Source organism: Pan troglodytes, chromosome 5 (genome assembly GCF_028858775.2).
Source record: "Pan troglodytes isolate AG18354 chromosome 5, NHGRI_mPanTro3-v2.0_pri, whole genome shotgun sequence".
NCBI lineage: Eukaryota > Metazoa > Chordata > Mammalia > Primates > Hominidae > Pan > Pan troglodytes.
This window is the reverse complement of record NC_072403.2, coordinates 8353800-8371693: the sequence shown is the minus strand read 5'-3', so window position 1 is coordinate 8371693 and position 17894 is coordinate 8353800. Positions and strand designations below refer to the sequence as shown.

The following is a 17894-nucleotide window of genomic DNA, read 5'->3' as shown; positions in this document are numbered from 1 at the left end:
GTGCCCCCTCAAACTACTTGTCTCATCTCTCTCTCTCTATTCTTCTCCAAAGTCTATGAAAATATTCTAAATGGCCATCACTACAGTCACACCTCCTGTTTCCTCCTCAACCAGTTTAAAATAACTTTTGCCCCTGTCTTTTCAAGAAAATGCTTTCTCAAAAATGAGAACTCTTTTTTATTTTTAGCTTCCACATATGAGTGACATCACAAAGTGTTTCTTTTTCTGTGCCTGACTTATTTAACTTAGCATAACGTCCTCCAGGCTCATCCATGTGGCTGCAAATGACAGGGTTTCCTTCTTTTTATGACTGAATAATATTCCACTGGGTGTTTAAAAGTTGATATCATAGAAGTAGAGAGTAGAATAGTGGTTACCGGAGGCTGGGAAGGGAAGCAGGTAGGAGGGTTATGGAGAGGTTGGTTAATGGGAACAAAATTACAGTTAGATAAGAGGAATAAGTTACAGGATAGTTGGGTAGTATAGCATAGTAGGATGACTATAGTTAACAGTAATTTATTGTATATTTCAAAATAGCTAGAATGGAGGATATTGAATATCCTCAATACAAAGATGCAATAAATATTTGAGGTGATAGGTATCCCAATTACCCTGATTTGATCATTACACATTGTGTACATGTATCAAAATATCGCATGTATTCCATCAATATATATAATTATTCTATGTCAATCAAAATTTTTTAAAGTTAAAAAATGAGAAATCTTACTTCCACACTGCATCCTTAACACCTAACCCAGTGACTCTCATATAGTAGATTTTATGAATATTTGTTGAAAAAGCAGTTCCTAATGATTTCCTAACTTCCAAATACAACAGCCTCTTGTCACTAAGCCTGGTCTCTCCACCACCCTACAGTCTAACCTCCACACACTATAGTGAGAGGTCTTTTTAAAACATGCATCAGATGGGATGAATAGACTTTAAAGTGACCTCCACGACCCCCACCTCCTAGTATTCAGGTTCTAGTTCATCCCCCTTGAGCGTGAATGAAATCCGTGACTTGCTTCTAACCAATAGAATATGGCAAAGGTGTTGGAAGGTCACTCTTATTACAACGTTATGTTATAAAAAACTCTGTCTTGCCAGTAGCCTCTCTCTGGAGTCTTGTTCTCCTTGTTGACTTTGAAGAAGCAAGTCACCAGAAATAAGTGAATTCTGCCAACAACCTAAGGGAGCTTGGAAGTGGATTGTTCCTCAGCTGAGCCTCCAAATGAGAACAAAGCCCAGCTGACACCTTGATCACAGTCAGGAGGGAGGCTGTGCCACCCTCCTATAGAACTCTTAGAAGAAAACTTAGGAGGAAAACACCATGGCATTGGACTTGGCAAGGATTTCCTGAATATGACACCCAAAGTACAGGCAACAAAAATAAAATTAGACAAATTGGACTACATCAAAATTAAACATTTCTGTGCATCAAAGGACACAATCAACAGAGTGAAAAGACAACCCTTGGAATGAGAGAAAATATTTGCAAATCAGACATCTCATAAAGGATTAATAGGCAGAATATATAAAGAATCCCTACAACTCACTACAACAACAGAAATAACCTGATTTTAAAAATGGACAAAGGATGCAAATAGACATTTCTCCAAAGAAGATTTACAAAGAGCCAAAAAATATATGAAAAGGTGCCCAATATCATTAATTATTAGAGAAATACAAATCAAAACCACGAGACTTTATACCAATTAGGATGATTACTATTTTAAAAAAAACAGAAAATAACAAATATTGGCAAGGATGTGGAGAAATTAGAAATCTTGCTCACTGTTGATGGGATTCTAAAGTGGTGCAGCTATCATAGAATTCAATATGGTAGTTCCTCAAAGTACTAAAAATAGAATGATCACATGACCCAATAATTTCACCCTTAGAAATATACTAAAAGAAATCAAAAGGAGGGACTGAAACAGGTCTGTATGCCCCCATGTTCACAGCAGCATTGTTCACAATAGCAAAAGGCGGAAACAACTCACATGTCCAACAACAGATAAATGGATAAAGAAAACGTGGAATATATGTATATACACACACACACACACATAAACACACAATGGAATAGTATTCAGACTTAAAAAGGAAGGAAATTCTGACACATGCTACAACATGGATGCACCTTGCGGACACTATGCTAAGTGAAATAAGCCAGTCATGAAAGGACAAATACTGTAGGATTCCACTTATTTGAGGTGGAATTCGACTAGCAGTCAAATTCAGAGACAGAAAGTAGAATGGGGTTGTCGGGGATCTGGGGAGGGGAAATGGGAATTATTGTTTAATGAATACAGAGTTTTCACAAGATGAAGAGTTCTGAAGATGGATGGTGATGATGGTTACACAACAATAAGAATACTTAACTCTGCTGAACTGTGCACTTACAATGGTTAAAATGGTAATTTTTTTTTTTTTGAGACGGAGCCTCGCTCTGTTGCCCAGGCTGGAGTGCAGTGGTGTGATCTCAGCTCACTGCAACCTCCACCTCCCAGGTTCAAGCGATTCTCTTGCCTCAGCCTCCCAAGTAGCTAGGACTACAGGCATGCACCACCAGGCCCGCCTAATTATTGTATCTTTTAGTAGAGATGGGGTTTCACCATGTTGGCCAGGCTAGTCTCGAACTCCTGAGCTCAAGTGATCCACCTACCTCGGCCTCCCAAAGTGATTACAGGTGTGATCCCCTGTGCCCTGCAAAGTGGTAAATTTTGTTATGTCTATTTTACCACAATTTAAAATAAGTAAATAAAAATCATTTACAGATAAAAGGTACATTCAAAATATAAAATACATCAATGAATTTTAAAGTAACAGAGTACCAAAAGTTTTTTAATATTGTTTCAGAATCTATGTTGCAATTAACTTTTAAAAATTATCATTTATTTAAATTTATGAAGACTCAAAGAATATTTATAATTATCCAAAAGACTATTTAAATACTTCTCCTTTTGCAACTACATATTTATGTGAAGCCAGATTTTCCTTATACGTTTCAACCAAAACAACATTTTGCAACAGACTGAATGCAAAGCGTGTATGAAAATCCAACTTCTTCTATTATGCCAGACATGACAGAGGTTTGTTTAAAAAAAAAAAAAAAAGTAAAACGATGCCACTTTACTGAGTTTTCTGTGTTGAAAATACAGCAATTTTTCATAAAAACATCATTTATGTCAACATGTAATAGGCTTATGTTTATGTGAATTAATGAAAGATGTTTGCATATGAATTAAATATTTTAAATCTGCCCAGTTTGGGTTTCTAATATGGTAATTGTCTATAGGTACACTACACATAATGATAAACTATTTGGGGTCCTTGATAATTTTTTAAAGTGACAAGGGGCACTGAGCCCCAAAACTGTGAGAACTGCTGCATTCAGATGGCTGTATTACAGGGGATAGAGCATTTAATCTCCTCCTCTGGCTCCTCTGCCCCTGGAAGATGGCAGTTTTAATAGAGAGACTGTAGACAGTCCCATTCTGGGGGCTGGAAGGTTGAAGCCAGGACTGCTAGGCTGAAATCAAGGTGCCAGCCGTGCTGCGCTCCCTTCGGAGGCTTTAAGGGAGAATCTGCTCCTGCCTCTTCCAGCTTCTGATGGCTGTGGGGTCCCCGGGCCTGCGACTACATCCTCCAGTCTCTGCCTGTCTTCACCTGGCCTTCTCCTCTTCTGTCTGCGTGAAATCTCCTCTTATAAAGACACATGTAGATTGGATACCATTGTTTGATTCAGGTTGAGCAATCCCTTTATAATCATATTTGAGTCTTCTTTTGAAGTTGCAGCCCAACAGTGTCAATAAGAGATGTTTGAGCTGGGTGCCGTAATCCTAACACTTTGGGAGGCTGAGGCCAGAGGATCGCTTGAGGCCAGGAGTTCAGGAGCAGCCTGGGAACACAGGGAGAACCTGTCTCTACAAAAAATAAAAATTAGCTGGGTGTGGTGGTGCACACCTATAGTCTCAGCTACTCAGGAGGCTGAGGCACTTGAACCTGGGAAGTTGAGGTTGCAGTGAGCTGTGATTGCACCACTGCACTCCAGCATGAGTGACAGAGCAAGACCATCTCTCTCTCTCTCTCTCTCTCTCTCTCTCTCTATATATATATACACACATATATATAATCAAAAATTAAAATTAAAAATTAGCTGGGCATGGTGGCACACACCTGTAGTCCTAACTGCTAAGGAGGCTGAGGCAGGAAGATTGCTTGAGCCCAAGAGTTGGAGGCTGCAGTGAACTATGTTCACTCCAGCCTGGACAACAGAGCTAGATCCTGTCTCAAAAACGAATGAAAGAAAGGAAGAAAGAGAGAGAGAGAAGGAAGGAAGAGAGAAAGGAAGGGAGAGAGAAAGGAAGGGAGAGAGGAAGGAAGAGAGAAAGGAAGGAAGAAAGAAAGAGAGGAATAGAGAAAGGAAGGAGGAGAGAGAAAGGAAGGAAGAAAGAGAGGAAAGAAGGAAGGAAGGAAAGAAAGAGAGAAAGAAGGAAAGAAAGGAAGAGAGAAAGGAAGGAAGAAAGGAAGGAAGGAATAGAGAAAGGAAGGAAGAAAGAGAGGAAGAAAGGAATAGAGAAAGGAAGGAGGAGAGAGAAAGAAAGGAAGAGAAAAAGGAAGGAAGAAAGAGAGGAAAGAAGAAGGAAGGAAGGAAAGAAAGAGAGAAAGAAGGAAAGAAAAGAAAGAAAGAAGAGAAGGAAGGAAGAGAGAGAAAGGAAGAGAGAAAGGAAGGAAGAAAGAGAAAAAAGGAAGGAAGGAAGGAAAAGAAAGAGAGAAACAGGAAAGAAGAAAGAAAGAAAGAAACGTTTGATTTGTTCACAATCACAGTGTGCTTTGTGTTTGCTTTTCTAGTCTTTTCTTAATTCACAATAAAGAGATACTAGTAAGGATATGGGTCCTGAAACCCAACTACCTAGGCTGAAGCTCAGCTCCATTTACAACTTATGTCGCCTCAGAAAACTTAGTTGTTCATTTATATTTCAGTCTCCTCATCCATAAAATGGGAATGATAATATCCTACTACTTAGAATTGTTGTGAACAGCAAATGAGTCCGCAGTTGTAAAACACTTACAAGAGCGCCTGGCACATAGTGAGCGTTATATAAATGTTCATCGTTATTATTATATGAACAACCTTACCGAGAAGAAATTGAATGTGGTTTAAGGATTAGATCATTGGAATTGCAGTTGGAATTGGAATTAATACCATTGACATGATGGATATGGATGAAGCATTTCAGCTGTCCAATAAGAAGTCACAAGACACTGAGACCAGGGTACCCAACAAGACATCATTTTGCATTTCCGCAGTAGAACCCGTACCTATTTTTCAGAGGTTTCCGGGCTATGCCGTTCTGCCCCTCCCACCCCAGAGCATCCCGCACAGCCCGAGGCAGCTTCTCTGAACAGTCTCCAAAGTCAGCCGAGTCACTTTGTAGTTTTTTTGTTTTTTTTTTAATTCTTCTTTAGGCACAGCCTCTTTCTGAAAATGAATGGTATATATTTACAGAGAAAAAAAAATGACAGCATGTTTTCTGTGAATAGCTACATCATTTTTATTCCACTTCCTGTTTCCACCATTTGGAGTATTTATAAAGTTTTCCATTTGATCCTTTTTTTTTTGGACAGACTGCTTGTTTGGAAACAGCGGAGGAACAACAACTAAATAACATGGAGTGCGCAGGAACCGAAGCTATAAACAGCCTCATCAGCATTGCCCTCCTGCCCAAGGGTGGAATGAGCCGTATCTTGATTGAGACTCAAGGGGACAGGACTCTGAAGTGGCACAAAGAGCGAGCAGTGTGCAGAGCCCATATGCAGGCCTGCGCGGGGCAGACGACGCACAGCGCAGGAGGATTTCTGCTCCTGCCTGGAATTCATTTGCAGTCATTACCTTGTGGGTGCGAAGAGTTGCCCAGAAAACAGAGGATGGAAAATAAGGGTTATCACAGACTATTAAATAGCTCTGCGGTTTCTATCCCAAAGGGATCCGGAAAGGGAAGGCTCTTAAAAAGCTGTCTCCAGATAGTCTTTTAAGAGAACCTGTTAGCAGAAGTCAAGCCCTCAATAATATGAGTAGTGAAGTGACAGAAAGCCCTAGAATGAAGGGAGGATGGTGACGACTGGACAGCAAATCCGAGGGTGCTTGTCTCAGGGACTTCGCCGACGGTCTGTTTCTCAAGGCACAGTGGCTTTCTGTTCCTGGAACAAGTGATTCAGTGCATTTCCCAGAATGATTTTTCAAGCTGGCTTCTTTGCTGGATCTGAGACCCAACCCGTCCGTTTATAACATGTTAATTTCAGGGCAGAGTGAAAGCCACCCATCCAAAGCTAGCCCAGAACCAAAATAGAACACAGTAATACAGAATGTTTTTGAGTTTTCCTGCTCGAAGCCCTTTCTGGCTAAAAGGCATTCCCTATAGCTTGTAATTCCTCAAGGAAAAAAGCCTGATTGTATTGAAATCCCTGTGTGTTACATCATGGGATGCAGCTTGGTCCCCTTCTTTGTTGCTTGTTACTTACATTTAATCTGTCTTACCATTAAGAACAACAACAACAAAAAAATACCTCTGGAGTTGGCTGCCAACCCTGTCACCACAGAAGAACAGGTGTCAGGACCACCCTAGTTAAGTCATGTGGTGCTAAGGGACTTGTTCATGGCAATGGTTTTTCCTTTTAAAAAAATACCTCCATGGTCATGGGTGACACTGAGGTGACTGGAGGATGTCCGGCCTTTGCAGGCAACTCAGAAAAGGATGCAACTTCTGTGAAAGGTGGACTTGTCACGTGGGGTTGGAGCCGTGGGTGACAACATGAATTGCCCCAGAATCCAGGAACTGGAGAGATAGGGAGCAATCTCCCTGGACAGCTCTCAAGGAGGATCAGGAAATGCTGCAAAACTTGCCATCAAGATGCACGACTAGCAAGGATGGCATTAGAAAGGGTTCCTGGGTGCAGTGGCTTGCACCTGGAATCCCAGCACTTAGGGAGGCTGAGACAGGGGGATCACTTGAGCCCAGGAATTCGAGACCAGCCTGGGCAACAAAGTAAGACCTCCATCTCTACCAAAAATAAAAAGTAGCCAAGCATGGTGGCACACACCTGTAGTCCCAGCTACTTGGGAGGCTAAGGTGGGAGGATCTCTTGAGCCCAGGAGTTCAGGGCTGCAGCAAGCCATGATTGCACAACTACGCTCAGTCTGGGCAGCAGAGCCAGACCCTGTCTCAGAAAGAAAAAAAAAAGAGGATTCTCAAGGCTGATAATACACAGGTGTTTGCATGCACGTGCTCAGGTACTCTCCTAGAAAGTACCTGAAAAACACACGAGAAAAGCTTTTCGTAAGATTTTATTCAAATCAGCAGTATAAAAGTCACAGCAGAGTATTTAGCCCTATTAAGTAATGGAGCCATTTATCATAGTAAAGGGAAGGGAATTGGGGGTTAGCCTACTTCTAAGCATTTCATTCAAGGGAGAAAGATGAGGGAAAACACATAATATATCTTAGGAACAGTAATGTCCTGTTATTGTTAAAAACTGCTGGGACCTCATTAGAACTTATGAAAACATCATCTATAAGTACTGAAAGGCAATAAATCTTCAGCAGCCAAAAAAAGAAAGTGGGCAATGGGAGGGAAAGGCAAGAGGGAAGAAAAAGAGGGAGAGAAGAAAAAGGAAAATAAAACAAAGAAGAAAATTACCATCTATCTGTGGTCTTCTCACTACGCTAGGAGCCAGCACTTTCCATGTTTGCCTGCCAGCTGGCTTCCCAAAGTGACCGTGTAAATTTGGCAGCTTGATGCCAGTGGACCAGGTAGGAGACTATATTAAATATTTTAAAATAATTATTGACAATTAATAAAATGTTTAGAATAGGTTTTTTCTCTTCACTTTTCATACTATAACCTCTCAGTGATCTTGGTTCCTTCCTTGGACATGGAAATTCCTTTTGGTAAGCTTCATCCTGTGACTCAAGTCGAGCTAATTCTGAACGGAGCAGATATTGTACAGTAAGAGGTTCAGGTTGCTGCTTTGGGGTTAATGAAACATTGTCCCTATAGCCGTTATTCTTGGCACATGGCTGCAGAGCATCTTCCAGGCCAAATGCCTTTATAAGATTGCAGGGACTATGCAGCTCAATTGTTCTGGAATTGAGAAATGGTCACAGATAATAAGTAATCATCCTCTTTTTGCAAAATGGAAATCATTATAGCTTCAGCAGTGAACTAGGTGGAAAGAATCGACTGTCAGAACCTGCACAGTAACCACGTCAACAGAAAGTTGTCAGTAGAGAAAGAAATCTCTTGGTAAGTAGAGAGCACAGTATATTCTGTATTCCATAAATGTAATCTTCTTTTTTCTATAAGAGAGATGAGTTGACTCCTCAACTGGCCAATCAGTATGAGGCTGCAAATTCTTCCCTATCTGGCTTTCATGTCTGGAGAGAAACATGCTCACCATTATTTGTACTTTTTTATTGTCTGCTGATCATTTTTAAAACATTTAACACTTCCATAAATATACACTGCTTTCATAACTTAATATTAAATAAAAAGCTAAATTATTAAGTATTAAACAAAACTATGCATTTAACAAATTTGACCCTTCTAAACATTTAAGCATTAAATAATATAAAAAATTAATCAGATTCTTCCAAACATTTAAATGGCATAAGTCTTAGTGATGCTTTAAACATGTAAAAAGGAAACAAAATTATCATAATGAATACAAAACAGATCACTACACTTATACCCAAACTGGTTCACTAAAGACTTAATTCCGTGAATTTAAGTTTGTTTCTCCATTATTATTTTTATTTGTATTCTATTTTCTTTCTAGAATACAAACTTTACTCATTTAGCTAAGAAATCAAGACTTACCTTTCTAGACTAGCTATGACAGCAGATAGGAGTTTTGAGACTGAAGATAAGATTTTGGCAGCTTCCCAAGGAAATTGTTGCCAAGTCACTTACCCTGGTCCCTTATTAGAATTGTACTTGATCCACCACTTCAGAAGTTCTCCCCATCATTGGCTTTGGAAAATATGGTGGGTTTTGACCTTTTGTGACCTTAATCATCTTGTCAATATCCAAATGGTGAGTATTTATCATGTCTTATCTTTATGGAATGTTCAGTACAAGTTCCTTTTTCAGCTTTTATTCTAAGTAAGACCTGGTCTGGTGTATTTAAGTCTAAAGCCTTGGGTTGATTTGGGTCACTGAAACATTGTAACATTTCTTTCTCATCAGCCATTAAGATCCATAATATTGGTGGGACACAGTGGTTCACACCTGTAATCCCAGCACTTTGGGAGGACGAGGGGGGCAATTCACTTGAGGTCAGGAGTTCGAGACCAGCCTGGCCAACATGGTGAAACCCCGTCTCTACTAAAAATACAAAAATTAGCCGGGTATGGTAGCACAAGCCTATATTCCCAGCTTCTCAGGAGGCTGAGGCAGGAGAATTGGTTGAACCCAGGATGCGGAGGTTGTAGTGAGCCAAGATCGTGCCACTGCACTCCAGCCTGGGAGACAGAGTGAGATTCCATCTCAAAAAAAAAAAAAATCCATAATATTGACATAAAGATGCCAGCAAAAACCCAATAGCTATTCTTCATCTGCCTTTGTGTGTAGGAAGCTGGGACAGCACAATTCTGATGGTATCCTTCACGCCTTTAGGGGCCCAGAGCTGCCTATCTCTTCCACCTTCCTCTTTACATGTAGACCTGATTAAATAGTGCAACATTGGAAACAGTAAGCAGAACATTGCTCAACAAAATTGAGGAACCCAGCAAGAGGATCTCTTTAGGATATATTTCCTTTTAAACTTGACTTTGAGTGCATTATTCAGATTAAAGATGAGGACCACTCGACTATGACCATTATGAAGCTTTGCTACCACCTGTCTTATAATTTCAGCACAGTGGTTCTCTAAGTATGGTTCCCAGACTGGCAGCACCACCTGGGAACTTAGAAGAAATTCAAAGTCTCTGACCCTGACCCAGACCAACTGAATAAGAAACTCTAAGAGTAGGGCCCAGAAGGCCGCCCACAGCCCTCGTGGTTACGACACTGCTGAAGTTGGATGACCGCTGCAGTGGCACCCCCATCAAGCATCTGAGTCTTTATTTCCTTGCACCAGCAGTCAGCAGATGGAAGCTTCTGGTGAAGTTCCCTGAATTTTAAGATTACTAATTTTTGAAGACGATACTTGCAGGAATAAAGACATACTGGCACAGTTTTGTCATGCTCAGGAAGAACCTATCCCAAGAGCGATATTATACATACGTGCTAGGGTTGAAGACAGAGGTATTTGTTCAATCAAGTCACAGCACAGGGACTTAATTGAGAAAAATGACACTTTAACTGATCAGATTACAACCTACATCAAGGAGTCCTGAAATTGGGAAATTGTGGAGGAAGAGAGGGAAGGGGGAGAAAGAAATTCTATGTTAAAGACTAAAAACTCTGGACACCAGAAAGGTTGAGTTTGTTCTGCACAGGGACCCTCAGCTGTCCCCATCTGCTTTGTATCCAATGAGTTCCACTATGAATTCTTGATTTTCAGCCTTGGTTGGGTGACAAGGCCCCCCATCCTCCAGAGAAGCTCTTTCAAGTGGCCTTGATTTGCCTAAACTCATCACCCCATCACCTGGTCCTTTACCCTAAGAAAATAACCCTGCCCCAATTCAAAGAGAAAAGAAGTCATCAGATCAGTAATCCCTCAGATTTCTCCCACAAAATATAGAGATTTAACCTGTAAGTACATTCACCTTTTCTTCTCCCTCCCTATTAAAATGAAACAGGTGCCCTCCCCCCTCATCTAAGGTTACTTCACCTCCACTCTGGAGCCCACCCTTCTGCATCCAAAGGACTTTCCCTCTCATGACTATCTCCCTCTCCTTTTCCTTCACCGTCTCCTTCTATACAGGCTCATTCTCAACCACAGAGAAATGTACTCAAATCCCCCTTACTTTAAATAAAGAGCAGCCGGGCACAGTAGCTCACGCCTGTAATCCCAACACTTTGGAAGGCCCAGATGGGCAGACTGCTTGAGCCCAGGAGTTCAAGACCAGCCTGGGCAACACGGTGAAAACTCCATCTCTACAAACAAACAAAAAATGGCCAAGTACGGTGGCTCACTCCTGTAATCCCAGCACTTTGGGAGGCCAAAGTGGGTGGACTTTGAGAACAGCCTGGCCAACATGGTGAAACCCCATCTCTACTAAAAATACAAAACTAGCCGGGCCTGATGGAGTGTGCCTGTAATCCCAGCTACCTGGGAGGCTGAGGTGGGAGGATTGCTTGAGCCCGGGAGGTCAAGGCTGCAGTAAGTTGTGATCGCACCACTGCTCTCCAGCCTGGGAGACAGAGCAAGACCCTGTCTCAAAAACAAACAAACAAAAAAGCATACTGAAACCCCATTTTTCCTTACCTACTCTTATCCCTCCAACTACTTGGTATTCTGGTATGAATCCTAGGCAGTTTCCATGTTGAAAGAGAGGATTCACAAGGTTCTACCAGGAAATGGCTTTATTCTATGCAACCCCTCATTTCAACCTGTCCTGTGGAATTTGTTCCTGCCCTCCTCTGGAAGGGAGATTGGGTACAACCATAGTTGTAAGAATATACAAGAGTGGTCTTCTTTTTGCCATTGGTGTACTTGTTCCTCTGTCTTAATCAAAATTCTGAACTTTACTTAAAGCTTCTCCCCACTCTCGGCTTTGCCTTGGAGGCCTTGGAGTGGGTAGGGGTCTCTTGTCTTTCTAAGCTTCATGCTTCTGTACTGCCCCCTCCTCACAAATCCTCCTCTGGCTCCTTCTGGGAGAAAGCCAAGGCCAGGGAAGCTCTGATTTGGCAGACAGTGCCTCCACCTTCTAATAGTGCTCTCTTGGTCTTGGGGACCCCCAAAACTGACTATTTTTCCTGGAGTACATTTAAGAGACGTTCTGCATAACTGTGGATCTCTCAAAAAGCTCCCTGCTTCCCATGTTTAGCCACTTACAACTCCCTTTTAACTCTGTTTCTGATGGTCCAATCAACACAAACTCTCTCCCCGGTCGGGTCTCTGGCTCTCCAGGTGGCCCTTTTAGGTAAAGTCCACTTAAACGTGACTCCAGACATTTATTTCCAAGTCTGGTGGACTAGAAACCCTAAATGACCCAGCCCCAATTTCAGAAAAGGAAAATAAATGAAACTGGATAAATATGAAACAAAAGAAAATAACATTTTAGTGAATCAACATGCCAGCAATAAAGTGAGGCGTCTATCTTACTCTGAAACTTGGAAGCAGGAGTTTCCAGTTTCAAAGTAAGATACTGAGCCTGGGAACGATGGAAAGTAAGGAAGATCCAAAGCAGCCTCCACCCAGAACTAAGTACTGAACTCTGATGGCCTTTCGCTTCCATTTGAGAGCTACAGGGGCATGAGAGACAGGAAATTAAGCCCACCCAAGGTGGAGAGACTGCCCCACCAAGTGAAGCCTAGAATGTCTGTAGCCTTAGTATAAGGGTAAGTAGGAAACAGACTAGCAAAGAAGGGGAAAGAAAGAACATGCCTATCTTGAGAAGTCTTAACTACAATCCCCACTCATATGGGTTTTCAGCCAATACACACTATGTCTGTGTTTTAAAAAAACAGACAAATTGGTCTCAAGCTGGTCATGCCCCAGGTGACTTCTAGAAGAAATCTCATATACAGGTGCTCCTCGACTTACCATGAGGTTACCTCCTGATAAACTCATTGTAAGTTGAAAATATCATAGGTCTAAAATGCATTTAATATGACTAGCCTACCAAACATCAGAGTTTGGCCTAGTCACCTTCGTTGTGCTCAGAATTTACATTAGCCTGCAGCTGGGCAACAGACAACACAGCTCACTGTCACTTATCAGTTGTTTGCCCTTACGATCATGATCTCCTGGCTGACTGCCTAGCATCTCAAAAGAGGATCATGCAGTTTTCCGTGAATGCATATCACTTTTGCACCACAGTAAAGTCAAAAAATTGTTAAGTCAAACCATCATAAGTCAGGGACCATCTGTACTCTCAAAAGGAACCCAACCTCAACTCAATCTCAAAGAATTTCAACAGATAAAGTCTCAAGAAACAGAAATACAGAAGGAAACAAGGAACAAGAGCCAGGAACATGAGCAAGTAGCAGCAGAACATGCAGACACACCCACACATGTTGCAGATTGGGTGCTTTGGAAGCAGCCACAGGGTCAGACCTTGGAATACAGTGCTTATTAGGGTCAGCAACTGTGAAAGGGAGGAGAAGGAGAAGTTGAACTGTAATGTAGCTCTAACAAACCCTTGTTCAACCCAGTGTGTGAAAATATCATCCATGAGAGGTGCCAGGTCTTGATACCCTCACAAAATGGCCAGGTCTTGATACCCTCACTCTGTCCTCAGATGCAGGCTATTTTGAATAGGGCATGGCCGTAGGCAAGGCAGCTCCCTGCAGATGGAGGCTGCCTGCTGAGCTCATTTCTCCCCACAGCTGGGCATAGACATCTGGGCATCAACTCTTTCCTTGATGTGGAATATAGGTGGCACATCTCTGTGTCAGATAGATAGATAGATAGATAGATAGATAGTTAGATTAGATGTCAGAGAGACCAAGATTTTCGATATGGAACCTATCAAATAGAATATAAAATAAGTATTTTATTTATTTTTGAAGACAGGGTATCGCTGTCACTCAGGCTGGAATGCAATGGCACAATTCCAGCTCACTGCAGTCTCAAGCTCCCAGGCTCTAGCAATCCTCCCACCTTAGTCTCCCGAGACTAGGACTACAGGTGCACACCCGCCATGCCTGGCATATATATATATATATAGTAGAGATGGGGGTCTCACTACATTACCCAGGCTTATCTCAAACTCCTGACCTCAAGCTGTCCTCCTGCCTTGGCCTTCCAAAGTTCTGGGATTACAGATGTGAGCCACTGTGCCTGGCCAAGTATTTTAAGGTTTTAATAAATATTTCATTCCTTTAGAGTTTTGAAAATAAACGAGCACATTTGTAAGGAGAACCAAATTTGTAAAGTAGAACTTCTAGAATGAAAATTATAATATTCAGATTTAAAAGTTTATTAGACGTGTTAAACAGCAGATTAAGCACAATCAAAGAAACAATTACTAAACTAGAAAATAGGCATGAAGAAATCATTCAAAATGCAGCCCAGAGAAACAAAGAGATGGAAGAGAGAATAAGAAGATGTAATATATGTTTAGAGTTCAGTAGAAGACATGAGAGAGAATGAAGAAGAGGTGATATTCAATACAATAATGACTGAGAGATTTCCAGATTTGTTGAAAGACTCAAACTGTCAGAGCCAGGAAGCCCAATAAATTCCCTGTGGGTTAAATAAAATAAATCCAAAGGTAGATGCATTATTAAAAACAACAACAACAACCAAAGAACATCAAAGACAAGCAGGTTTTCAATGCAAGCCAGAGAGAAAAGACAACAACCTTCAAAGGGAAGGAGTTACATTAAAGGTTGATTTCTTATCAACAATAATCAAAGCCAAAAGAGAGTAGAATATTTTTTTTCAGTTTGCAAAATTTTTTCAGTTACTGTCATCCTGGAACTCCATACCGAGTCAAATTATTTTTTCAAGAACGAAGAATAAATAATAACCTTTTCAGACAAACAAAACCTGAGAGAGCTTCCCCCCACGGACTCTTATAAGCAGAAATTCTTGTAATTTCTGCTTGTAAGGTATTTGGCAATCCTAAAATTAAAAACATACTTTCACCAAAAAACATACTGGAGAAAATAAGAAAACAAGGCAAAGAGTGAAAGAAGATACTTGTAATACATATAACCCACGAAGTCTAATATCAATGATATGTACAGGGATGATATGGTTTGGCTGTGTCCCACCCAAATCTCGTCTTGAATTCCCACATGTGTGGGAGGGACTCAGTGAAAGGTAATTGAATCATGGGGGGCAGGTCTTTCCCGTGCTGTTCTTGTGATAGTGAGTAAGTCTCATGAGATCTGATGGTTATCATAAAGGGGAGCTTTCCTGCACAAGCCCTCTTCTCTTGTCTGCCACCATGTGAGCTGTGCCATTCACCTTCTGCCAAGATTGTGAGGCTCCCCCAGGCATGTGGAACTGTGAGTTCTCCATTAAACCTCTTTCCCTTGTAAACTGGCCAGTCTCAGGTGTTTCTTTATCAGCAGCGTGAAAACGGACTAATACAAGGGATCTTTCTAATAATGAATAAGAATATGACAACTCAACAGAAAAATGGCAACCAACTCAAACAGGCATTTCATGCAAAAGGAAATTCAAATGGCCGATAAACTTATTTTTAGATGCTCAAATTTATTAGTAATCCAAGAGATGCAAACGAAAATCATAATAAGACACCATTACATTAGGATGTCAGAAACTCTGAAGTTTGATAAACCAAATGTTGGTTGGGACGTGAAGCAACTGGGACTTCCATACACTGCTGTTGGCAGTGGAAGCCAAGAACAGGTTGTTATGGAAGATAAGAATAGAGTGATCGCTTCCATTGGGATGGCCTTTCTAAGAAAATTTTAGCTGAGATTGAAGAATAAGAAGGAGTTCATTAGATCAAGCTTTTCCAGCATAGAAAAATTTGTGGACGGTTGGGCGTGGGGTCTCAAGCCTGTAATCCCAGCAGTTTGGGAGGCCAAGGTGGGTGGATCACCCGAGGTCAGGCGTTCAAGACTAGCCTGGCCAACATACTGCAACCCCGTTTTTACTAAAAATACAAAAATTAGCCAGGCATGATCGTGGGCACCTGTAATCCCAGCTACTCGGGAGGCTGAGGCAGGAGAATCGCTTGAACCCAGGAAGCAGAGGTTGCAGTGAGCCGAGATCACGCCACTGCACCCCGGCCTGGGCAGCAGAGTGAGACTCCATCTCGAACAAAGAGAAAAATTTGTGGAAAAGCCTGAATGGTAGAGGGCTTGGCATGTCTAAAGAACAGAAAGACAGCCAGTGTTGCAGGACAGAGGAGCAAGGGGTGTGTGTACAGAACAGCCCAGGATTAGGTTAAAGTGGCAGAGGCATTATTCACGTTTTTCAGGTTATTCTGAGGATTTTGACTATCATCCTAAGACCTATGGGAAGCTATTCAAGGGCTTAACGAGCAAGGTAGTGGCGTTATCATATTTGCATTTTTCAAAGATCACTCTGGCTAATAAGGAAAACGGGTTGGGTGCATGTGTGTGTAATAATGGACACAGGGAAATCACCCAGGAGCCTTTTGCAATAATCCAGGTGATGAAGAATGAGAGCATAGTCTAGGGGGAAGTGGGCAGATTGTGGATAGTTAGGAAGTAAAATCAACAGACCTTAGTGATGGTTTGGGTATGGTGGTGAGGACTACAACTGATGTCTGGGGCCTAGCTTGCAAAACCAGTTTCATTGTGGTGCCATTCACTCGGATAGAAAACCCCAGAAGAGGACAAATTTGAATGTGGGGCAGAGAGAGATTAGTTCAGCTTTGCACATACTGATTTTGAGGTGCTTATTTTGCCTCCAGGTGGACAGATAAAAGATCCGATGGTGCATTAGACCCACTCACACTAGTTTGCATCTCTTCCAATTCTGTGTTCAGTCATATCATGTCAGTAGCTTGATGTCAGCCACAGTGAGAATATATGCACCTGGAAATTGGCAAATGCGACAATTCATGGTGTATTATTTCTTCCCCTTTGGAGAATTGGTTGTTAAACATTGACCAGCACACCACTCTTTGGACTGCAGAGGAGAAGTCTGGTGTCGAGATATAAAACTGGGGAGTCATTGGAAGGCAGCTGGAGGTTCTCAGCTGTGCTTCATTAAGCAGCAACTCATCTTTCACAGAGAGCTGAAAGTCTTAGTGGGGAATTTGCTTATGCCATCCCCATAAAACTGCCTCGTATAGATACATGAATGGCTGGCAGACTCTTCAGACAGGTTGGGGATAATTTTATAAGAAAATGAATAAAAAAGAAATATTTGTCGAAGAAATGCAATTTTCCCATTTTTGGCCTCGCTGACGTGGCAAGGAATGTGAAAAAAAGTGTTAAGGTTTACTCGCATGTTCCATTTACTGCCTTTGGGACCATTTGCACTTGCTTCCTTAGGAGCTCTGTGGCCTGATGCCAGCCCTGTGTACACACCAACACCAGGTGGCAGGCCTTGTGCACACCTACCCCACCTGACCTCACATCCAGGCATAAGCAAGAAGACACAAGCAAAGAGCCCTGCCAACAGCCTCGTTTCCACCCACAGAACCATGCACTTCCAGGCCGCACATGGAAGCAGAGCTTAAGAAAATACCGTGGCTAAGGTGTCTGACAACTGGAGCAAGACGTGTAGCTATTACTGTTCAAAGAAGGGCTTCCAGGGCTGCAAAGCAGTAGTAGTGCATGGTTCTGGGAGCAGCAGCCCTGCCCCTAGGAGGTCTTGGTACGCTTCCAGAGATAACAGCTCTAATGATGGTGGTGGGAGCACCTTCCTCCGGGTTAGGACTTTACACTTTTCCAAGTATTTTCACATGCAGTTTCTCATTTCTTTTTTATGACAGCTCGATGGAGTTGAAAGCACAAGTGTCACTATCTTCCCCTGCTTTACAAATGAAGTAACTAAGGTTCAGAAAGAGTAGTTGTGACTGTACAATTCCAGCTCCTTCAAATTAACATGGACCACCCAGCAACGCTGTGCTGGGACTGGGTAACATTCACTCAAAGTCTTTCCCATTTATCTTCTCTCCAATGTCTTATTGTTGGCATCTCTGGTTTCCTAACCTCCCTCCCTTCCCTACCCTCCCACCAATTTGAATTCCAGGAAATGGTGTACATACTTGCACATATAATGGAATATACAATTCTATATGTGATTGTATCTGTTAGTAA

At 41.8% G+C, this 17894-nt stretch overlaps 1 protein-coding gene across 29 annotated transcripts in view; it reads right to left on the bottom strand.

The window, feature by feature from the left end:
* Positions 1 to 17894, bottom strand: part of LOC134810163 (serine/threonine-protein kinase Nek4-like) — a 232505-nt gene that overhangs the window by 55384 nt on the left and 159227 nt on the right. For 3 of the 29 annotated variants that reach the window (XR_010157487.1, XR_010157490.1, XR_010157498.1), the window contains one exon: positions 7339 to 8150. The exons of the other annotated variants lie outside the window; for them this stretch is intronic. The gene's annotated coding sequence lies outside the window, so the exon portion shown is untranslated. Of the gene's footprint in view, positions 1 to 7338; positions 8151 to 17894 lie in introns of those variants that run through there. 29 annotated transcript variants of the gene reach the window in all.